The sequence below is a fragment of the Pinus tabuliformis genome, chromosome 3_1 (assembly GCF_031772625.1).
Source record: "Pinus tabuliformis cultivar Carrire ecotype Pingquan chromosome 3_1, CPIR1, whole genome shotgun sequence".
NCBI classification, from domain to species: domain Eukaryota; kingdom Viridiplantae; phylum Streptophyta; class Pinopsida; order Pinales; family Pinaceae; genus Pinus; species Pinus tabuliformis.
Genome location: NC_142301.1, coordinates 887571707 through 887581001, shown reverse-complemented (window position 1 = coordinate 887581001; position 9295 = coordinate 887571707). Strand labels below are relative to the sequence as shown.

The window sequence follows — 9295 nt, the reverse complement described above, 5'->3', positions numbered from 1 at the left end:
CTCCCCATTCCTCTGCAATTCCAGGAGGAGATCTTCATTATTTAGATTTATGATGATGGGCTCCCTTGGAACCCTATGCTTGGTTTTTAGGTATCTTCGGATTTTTGCCAAGGAGTTTCTCCAGCGTGGGCTGACTACCCTGAAGTTTGTCTTTGTAAGTTTCCTGATCTCTCTTTTCTCTAGCAGTTTTGCGGCACCTTACTGATCTTCTGACCAATGTCTGCGTATCCCCTATTTCTCCTTCCTCCTCTGACTCCTCCGAGTCATGTTCCTCCTTGGAGGCTTCAGTTTTCTTATCCTTATTTCTTGCTATGGCACTTTCTTCAGGTCTTGATCTTGCTGAGGCCATTTTTTCTGAGGGTTTATCTTGCCTATCCTCTTCCTGAGGAACCTCTTCTTCAGAGCTTAAGAACTCATACCTATTTTTTTGACTTATTGGCTGAGGAACATTTTGGGCGGAGGCAGGCTGGGAGCCTTGGCCATTTGGGGCCCCAGATTTCTTGTGAGAGGTCTTTGACCGCTTAACTTGATTCCAACCATCTTCCTTTCCTTTCTCTGATTCCCCTTTGTTCGGACACCCTCTTGCAAAATGACCGTAGACGTGACATTTACGGCATTTGAAAGGGAGCTGCTCATAGTCCAACACTTGCACATGCGTCCAACTGCCAACCTTTATTTTGATAGCCTCTGGGAGTCCCACCTCTAAGTCCACCTCAACACAGATTCGGGGGCAATCATACTGATCGTTGTTATTTTCTCTGTCAATGAACTTTCCCAAAGCATTGTCAATGTGCATGAGGGACTCCCAGTTCCATCAGTGCACTGGAAGATTAGGGAGCCGAACCCAAACAGGGACTGTCGTCAGGACATCCACGGCTGGATCAAAGTAAGGGGTCCATTTATTTAGGTAGAGACCCTAAGGACCCATGAAATAGGGCCCATTCCTGAAGATCAAGTCTTTGTGCTCCTTAGTGTTGAACTCAAACAGGAAATAGGCTCTTCCCAGAAAATATGAAGCGACTTTGTTCTTGATCAGCGGGATCCAGTTCTTAACAACCCAATTTTCCATTGATTTTGGCGAGGGCCAAAGGCCCATGAACTGACCCACTAGGGCTCGATCTGCTAGGGACAAAGCGACCTGGATCAGGCTCTCAGAAGGAAGGTTTACCTCAGGAACATCAGCAAGTTTTTTGATAAACTTGGCGGCTTCAGACTTTTTCTTCTTAGGCAACAAAGCTAGCAAAGTGGAGAAAGCAGCTTCAGCATCAGGGGGAGAAGAATGTGAAGGACCGAGGGGCAAGCCCTAGGTCTCCATGGCCGAGAAGATCTGGTCAGCAGCAAAAAACCCAAACTTCACAAAGCAAAAGCAAAAGACAAAGCATCTCAGAGCTGAAGAGAAGCAGGAAAAGAACCGATCAGACCCTGCAGGAAGAGGCCCCGAGGCAGAGGGGAGGAACCCAGCAGATCCGGCAAGGACGGATCAGAGAGTACCCAAGGGAGGAGCAGGGAAAAGAGGGAACCGAACAAAGCCGAGAGTCCCTGAGGGCGAGAGACGGCTGAGCGGCAGCGCCCAGGCTCAACAGCGCAGAGCGAGACGCAGCAGGAGGCAGCGGCGCAAAGCAAGAGCGAAATCTCGAATAAAAAATAATAAATTTATTATAATAATACATTTATCTATTATTTTTTTAAAATTATTAATTTTTAATTGTTAATAAAAACTAATTATTATTGTAAACTTAGTTCAATGTAGCATAGAAGAAACAACTTTTTCGTCAGAATCTCACAATACATTATCTATCATGTTTGTGACTTCTTGTTGTTTAAAATACACGTTTGAATGCATAAATGGATTTTTCACCTTGAAAAACCGGTGAGACACTATTATCTAGCATGTTTGTGACTTCTTCTTGTTTAAAATACACATTTGAATGCATAAATGGAGTTTGCACCGTGAAAAACTCGTGAGACATGTTGTAACTTTTTCTGACACCCTGAAAGTTAAAAAAAAAATTAATTTTAGCCAGTCTACCTTTCATGGCAACAAGGTTGCTCGGATAATTTTTAATAATTTTTAATATTTTAAATACTTAATTTTATTAAAAATATAAAATATATACTTTTATATTTTTATTAGAATTATTTTTATTTAAAATTAAAAATTATTTGAAAAAAGAAATGTTGGGCTTGTCACCCAATCTTTAAGTTTGACATCAAAGTTAATCCCATCAAACGCTGAAGTCAAGTCCACTACCAACCAAATGCAAGCCAATTCAGAAACTAGTCAGCGACATACACAAATCAAAGCATGGGAGGAGCCCACAAGGGAATGCATTTCATTCAACCATGCCTTTACAAATATTGAATACAATGGTGTATATAAACACCATTTATATCCCTCACCTTGTACATATGGGGTAAAACTCTCGTGGAGAGCTAAACTTCAAAGTCAAAGTAGCCTATAAGTCAAGGACAAATATAACAAGCATCAAGATAAGGAAGGGAAAGGATAACGTCTGGGCAGTTTTTAATGGCAAAGATTGTCAATACGAAATTAATGGTTTTCATTCCATTTCGAACCCCCGAGATCATCTGAGCTTTAACAGCTCGTCCGGGGGGGGGGGGTCCAAAGTTTTGTTTTGACAAAAACCACCTATGATCACGTGGCATCATTTTGAGCATTTCAGTCCATCCAAGTCGAAAACCACTTACCATGTGCAACACCCCCCCCCCCTCGCCCACCCCCAAAATTAGCTTATGGTTTCAGTACAACAGGTTGGGCAGTGTTTTGTCAAATACAAAGCCCTTAACGAACAATGCTGCCAGCAGTTACCTCTCCCAAAAACCAAGGGCAGGAATTTGGGTGGTGAGGTTGCTGCCATCCATTAGTCGTGCATCTCCTGGAGTGCACTCTGCCTAGTTGACCTATTATTGGAGATTTGTTCACGATGCCTCTTTTGAGTAGAGTTATCTAGTGTCAGCAATGTAAGAAGATTTGACTCTGTGGGTTTTATACCAAAGGTGAAGAATCTCATGGAGTAGGGTGATACATCTCTAGTTCTCATACTATCTAATTTGATCGTGAAAAAACTTTGTCTGGGACTGCAGACATTTGAAATCTGACTTTTGCCTAATATCTATGCTTCCTGAGTATGATCCATTACAATTTATTGACACAGAGTTCGGTATCCTAGATATATCATCTAGGGAGAAAGAAAGATTGTGTTCATCAATGCTGACTTCAAAATATCCGAAGAACGGTTCATAAACACCACTGTGGTCATTATCACTTGCTTGGGAAAGGAGACAAAAATTCCATACTTGTTTCAACCTATCTAGTTGCACTTATTGAACCTAATTTCTGATAAGTAGCATGTAGGCATAGCCTTACGGTGGCTCTCACAACCTCAGGGCATGTATATACAATGGGTAACCTTGTTAATGGTCAGTTGGGAAATCCTCAAGCTGATGGGAAGCTTCCAATATGTGTCGAAGGTAAGCTTCGTAATGAATTTATATAGCATATAGCCTACGATGCTTATCATGTTGCAGTTTTGACATCAAAATCAGAAGTGTACACATGGGGAAAGGGAGGAAATGGATGGTTAGGTCATGGTGACATTGAAGATAGAAATTCTCCAACTTTGTTTGAAGCATTAAAAGAAAAACAAGTCAAAAGTGTAGCATGCGGTTCTAGTTTCACAACAACTATTTGTTTTAATAAGTGAGTATCAGGTTCTAACCAATCAATGTGTTCAGGTTGTCGACTTCCATTTGGTTTACAAGAAAATGTCACAATTTCTATAATTGTGGGCTTGTTTTTTCCATGCGTGCAGTACCGAGAAGTCCTTCGAGGTTTCTTTAGCTCCAAATCCTAACAAGCCATTTCATGTTTGTGATAATTGTTATATAAGGTTGAAGCCTATTGAAGCTTGTTTAATATGCATTACTTTGGGGATCATAAGAGGAAATGTCAGTCAACATTCCCATAATTCTAAGGAGAAACAGGAAAAGTTTGATGCCAAAACACCTTTATCGTTTTCCAGGTTCTCCATCATGGAATCATCTAAACAAACTCTGAGTAGATAAGCCTTTAGAAGAAATAGGAAGATGGAATTCCATAGCAGACGAGTATCTCCAGTTTCGAATGGCAATACACTGTGGGGGAACACAAATATTTTAGTACCCATGAGTCCCATTTTTTGTTCTTCCAATAAATTTTTCTCTACATCTCTTCTTGTGTCTAGAATTGTTTCTCGGGCATCATCACCAATTTCAAGGTGTCCCCGTCCACCTCGGTCTAGAACTCCCAACTCCAAAAATTTAGGTCTAACTTCAAAACTTTTGATCAATAATAAGAAGGAAAATGATACGTTAAGTCAAGAAATTTTCTAGAGGTATCCATAGGTTTGCTACATGCTGAAGCAAAAAAAAAATGTTGGTTAGGTTGGTGATTATGTCTAGTTGTGAGATACAAGAAGAACTCATGCACTTATTAAGAAACTTGTGTTCTATCAATTCAGATCTCTGGCAGTGATCTAAGGGGCGAGAGGGAATTCAAATTTTAATTTCATTCCTTGGCCTATCTATTGAGCAAAAACAGGAGCATGTCATTTCTTAACTTTCTATTTTGTTCATAGAAGTTGATGACAGTAAATGGGAAATTACAACAGCATGTGGGATACCTCCACTTGTCCAGCTACTTGAATCTGGGTCTTGGAAAACAAAAGAGGATGCTGCACTTTTTCTAGGAAATTTATATTCTCATAGTGAAGAAATTTGTGCTTGTGTTCAAATTACAGATGTTGTTCCAGCCCTCCTGTGGCTCTTGAGAAATGTTGGTCCAAAGGGATAAGAAGTTGTTGCTAACGCGCTTAAGCATCTTATTAGAGATGCAGATGCTGCCATTATTAACCAGTTGGTGGTTTTACTGTGGGGGAATAAACCAAACTCAAAAGTACATGTGATAATGGTGTTTCCAGTCAAACAATTAACCCAGGCGATTATGGTGGATGCTATTTAACTCTTAACGTGGCAATATCTTCAATCATTTGTTGAAGTTAGTGCTACAAATTAGAGACTAAGCTCTATTTTTTTTTTTTTAAACTTGGCAGTGCTTTCTCTATTTATATAAATTTTCTAAAATCATAAACTTCCATTTGTTCCATGTGGCTTACCTACCCAAAGGAAACCAGGTAACCACCTGTCTACATTGAAACCTGTCCAAAATTTAAAAAGGTTTTTTGCTATCCATCTAGCGACATTGTTTTGACGGTCTATACTACTGCTCAGATAAAACAAATTAAACAAGTGAATGCATTTCATCAAAATTTTATCAGATTTGAACTGGACCGCTGCATCACTCCTCATCCGAGGATGTTACTGGGGCAGGCACTTTGGCACTGGAGCTAGGCATCTCACTCCTCTTCAAATCTTGTAATGTCTGCTCAATTCTCCACTTCATATCTTTTAGTGTCTGCTCAATTCTACCCAAGGCCAAGTTATTTTTGTAGTTTTGTATCTGAACTGTTGCTATTTCCCTGAGTTGTTCAACCCTGACTGGATCCTCTCCCTTGTTTTTCTCCTATGCTTCTGTTTCGTCACCTGCAGCTTGTTCTCGATTCACAGTCATGGCCCGTGCCACCACATTCTTCATTACCCAATACTACTGTATGGTTTGCCTAAAGAGGGAGTGACGGCCTCGATAATTCCCTGGATCAGGAACCATGCTTTCCCACTCCTCCATGGGGATGTCCTATTTCTTGATGCTATCATTCAGTTCTCTCTCCCAACCTACAATTTGGGCTCTGATGTCCGACGGGTTCCCTGCCATATATGCTTCAATAAGAGTTTTCATGTGTTCACTGCCCGGCTTCCTCCCTCTTTTCCTGTTCGACCCGCTTGTTCCTTATTCCTTCTTGTTATCTCTCTTGCCTCTCCTGGGTGTCATGTTACTCCCTGCCTGCTTGTAACTGTCTTCTTCTCATTGTTCTCTATTCTCCTCGTTGTGTTGTCCACAGTGTGAGGTGAGACCTATCACAAAGCCATTGCATTTATCATAATTATAATAATAAAACAAAACTATTTCCCATTTACCCATATCCTTTCTGTTATCCCTTATGTTTCTAGGGTTTATTTCCTTCAGGATTTTTGTCGAAATTTCGCCAGTCCTCTCCTTGTTATGGGTTCGTTCCTTTCTTGGACCTCTTACTGTTTTCTCTCCACGACAACAGTCGACACACAGCCTGTCTGTTTTGGCCATCCTAATGGGTTCTTCCCCAGATAAGGTTGGTTTCCTGTTCCTCCCTTCCCAGGGTCTCCCTGGTTTGTCTACGCCTTCCCTCAGGTTGCTAGCGCTAACTACCTCCCCTAGAGGTTTCTTGTTTCCCTGGTTCTCAATTTTCCTTGATTTTTTTGTTCCCCGAGGTGCTTCCTTGTTACCTTTTTGTATCCATCCCATAGTTTCCTACAGGGGTGGCTATAGTCACGCTCTGTCTAGGTTTACTTCGGCCTTTTACCATGGTGTAGTCCTCTCCCTTCCTGGGTTCGAGACCCTCCCACCTTATCTCCCTACAACGAGTTTTCACAAGCACTTCTATTTTGTCTACACTAGTGTCATAGGAGGGTTTGGTTTCCTCCTTGATAGACTCATTCTTGTTCCATATCAGATTTCCTATATTCCTACTGAAATTAATCCTGAGCCTAACGAGGTTGGGGAGCAGAGGAACTACATACCAACTTGTAGGTATGATGCCGCTTTCGTCCGCAGGCTGGATCTTCGCTCTTCAGCCACCTTTCCTCTCTCCAGCTCTCATCTCCGGCGTCTACATGCATTTAACTATGCCTTATTTTCCTTTAAGTTTTATGCCCCTCTTCCTCCTGTCCCTTACCTTTACTGCCACATGTCTAGCATTATTACCTAGGTTGATCCCTACGTTGTCATTTCAAAATGCTGCCCCCCTGTCCTGGCTGCCATCTCCTCTCATTAATCCTCACTTTCTCTCGGCTACTCTTGTTGTGTAAGTGTTGTCCTTGTCCTGCCACTCGCTGACATCCTTCTGCCCACCCCCTGCTCACTGCCCTACCCTCTTTGTTGTCATGCTTATCCGTCACCGCCCTCATTCTCTCGGGAGTTATACCTTCTCTGCCCTGCTCCGCCACTTGCCATCTTACCTGCCTACTCACTTCATTTCCCTCATCTATCTATTCCCCCACTTGTCCTCTTCCTCTCCCTTCTCGGTCACATTTCCCCCGTCCCTCTAGATTTCCTGTGTTGTCTCCCAATCGGGGGTTCCCCTCTCCTCCTTTGTCGTGTTATAGGATTTTTACTAAGTTTTCCATCTCCTCCATATGGGATAGCTCTTCCTCATTTGCGTCCAAGGTTCTTCCTCCACGACTACTCCCCCAGTTTGTCAAGTTGTTTGCTAGTGCGTTGCCTTTCCTTCTCACATGGGTTGGAAGGATGTAGTCTATCTGTCTAGTGAGTTTGCCAATCTCCTGCACCAGCCAAGCGGTTCTCCAGCTACGGCTGATCTTCTCCGATTGGGTTCCTTGCTGTAGCTGTTTGACTATATCAATTAGCATTTTCGAGAGTCCTTCCACCTGTAGTTTTTGGTATTTCTCTCTTATGGCAATTTCCAGCGCTTTTTTCAGTGCATGCAACTCTGCTTCATTGCTTGTACCGTTACTGTAATCCATCACATAGATTCTGAGGGTCCTCCCCTTATCGTCTCTGAATACTCTGCCAGTCCCTGCCTCATCAGGGTTCCCTTTCGCAGCCCCGTCGATGTTTAACTTGATGAACCCCTTCTGGGGCCTTCTGAAGTGGTTGACCTCCTCCGCCTCATTGCTTTGGTGTTTCCTTGTTGGCTAGTGCATCATGTTTGGATTTAGGTTCAAGCATGTCATTATCTTTGTTTCTGTTGGGTTAGTTTTCCAATCCTCCTCAAACCGCTCTCGGTTAGATTGGTCTCTCTGATATTTTGGATAATTTGGCTCCATATTTCTGTTCTTGCTCTACCTTCCTCTTTGAATATCAGTATGTTTCATTCTTTCCATATATTCCACAGAACAAAGCCTAGTGAGAGTCTCCATGCCTTGTTCAGGATCGTGTTCTGGTAAGGTTTTTTCCTCTAGTTCTCTATCGTTGTTTGCATGCTATTTATATTTCTGTCGCTAATTTCAAATATTTTCTGATGTTGATTCCACAGGTTTACGCTAACTTTACAGACGTTGGTTAGGTGCTCTATAGTCTCTTCCCATTCTATGCAGAGGGCACATCTCGATGGGCCTTGCATTCCTTTTTTTCTCAGTTGGTCCCATGTTAGTGCTCTCCCATGGCTCAGGATCCAGGTAAAGAAGGCTACCTTGGCTATGTTTTTGTTTTCCATATGCTTTCCCATTTTTTTGTTTCTAAATGTCTGTTGTGTCCTGATTTTATTTGGTAGCCTTCTCTTATTGTAAACATGCCTTTGATTCTATGGCCCCATCTTAGATTGTCTAACCCTTCTTTTATCGCTATTTTCCTTGTTGCCATTTCCTTTTCATAGAGTTCCCATTTGGGGTGTTGCTGGCGCTTCTGGCCAGTTTTCCTGTTGTTTCCACTTTCTCCAATATCCTTTTGGTTCCGGGCACCAGTAATTTAGTACTGTGTCGCCCTCATGTGAGCTGGTGAATTGGTGGATCTCTTTGAGTTATGGCTCGTTGTTGAGTTTTCCCCTCTGTTGCCATGCTTCTTCCCAGAAGTTGGCTTTATCCCCTCCTCTGACTTCCCAGAAGCTGTGCTCTCTGATCAGATCCATGTTGGCACTGGCCATATTCCATATTGCAGAGCCTTTCTTCTCATTTTGACTTCTCAACTTTCCTTCTAGGGACCTAGGCATATCATATTTTCTCTCCCATAGTTTCTTCCAAAGGTCTTCCCCTCCATGTGTCGATATCCACCACAACTTTTCCCCCATTACCTGATTCAGGATGTAGGGATCTTGAAGTCCAAGTCCTCCCTATTTTAGGGATTTGCTCAGCCAGCTCCAAGACAAGAGCACCCATTTCTTTGTCATGCTAGGCCCTTGCCATAGGAATTTTTTGAGCATGTCTACCATTTTCTGGCAGATTGTTTTAGGGGTGGCTTGACTTGTAAGTTGGTATATCGGGATAGATTGAAGCACTAATTTTAGTAGAATGATGCAACTCGGGATATTCAGCGCCCTGAATGTCCAGTTTTGCATTCTCCGTTGAATCTTTCCCATCAAGGTACTCTAGTTAGCCACTCTGTTTTGTTGGTCATTTAAGTGGATAC

The 9295-nt window shown here is 42.3% G+C and overlaps 1 pseudogene; it reads left to right on the top strand.

Moving 5' to 3' along the window:
• The first annotated feature begins 1313 nt into the window (after positions 1-1313).
• On the top strand, positions 1314-4392 carry LOC149190465 (PH, RCC1 and FYVE domains-containing protein 1-like; annotated as a pseudogene).
• The last annotated feature ends 4903 nt before the right edge of the window (positions 4393-9295 follow it).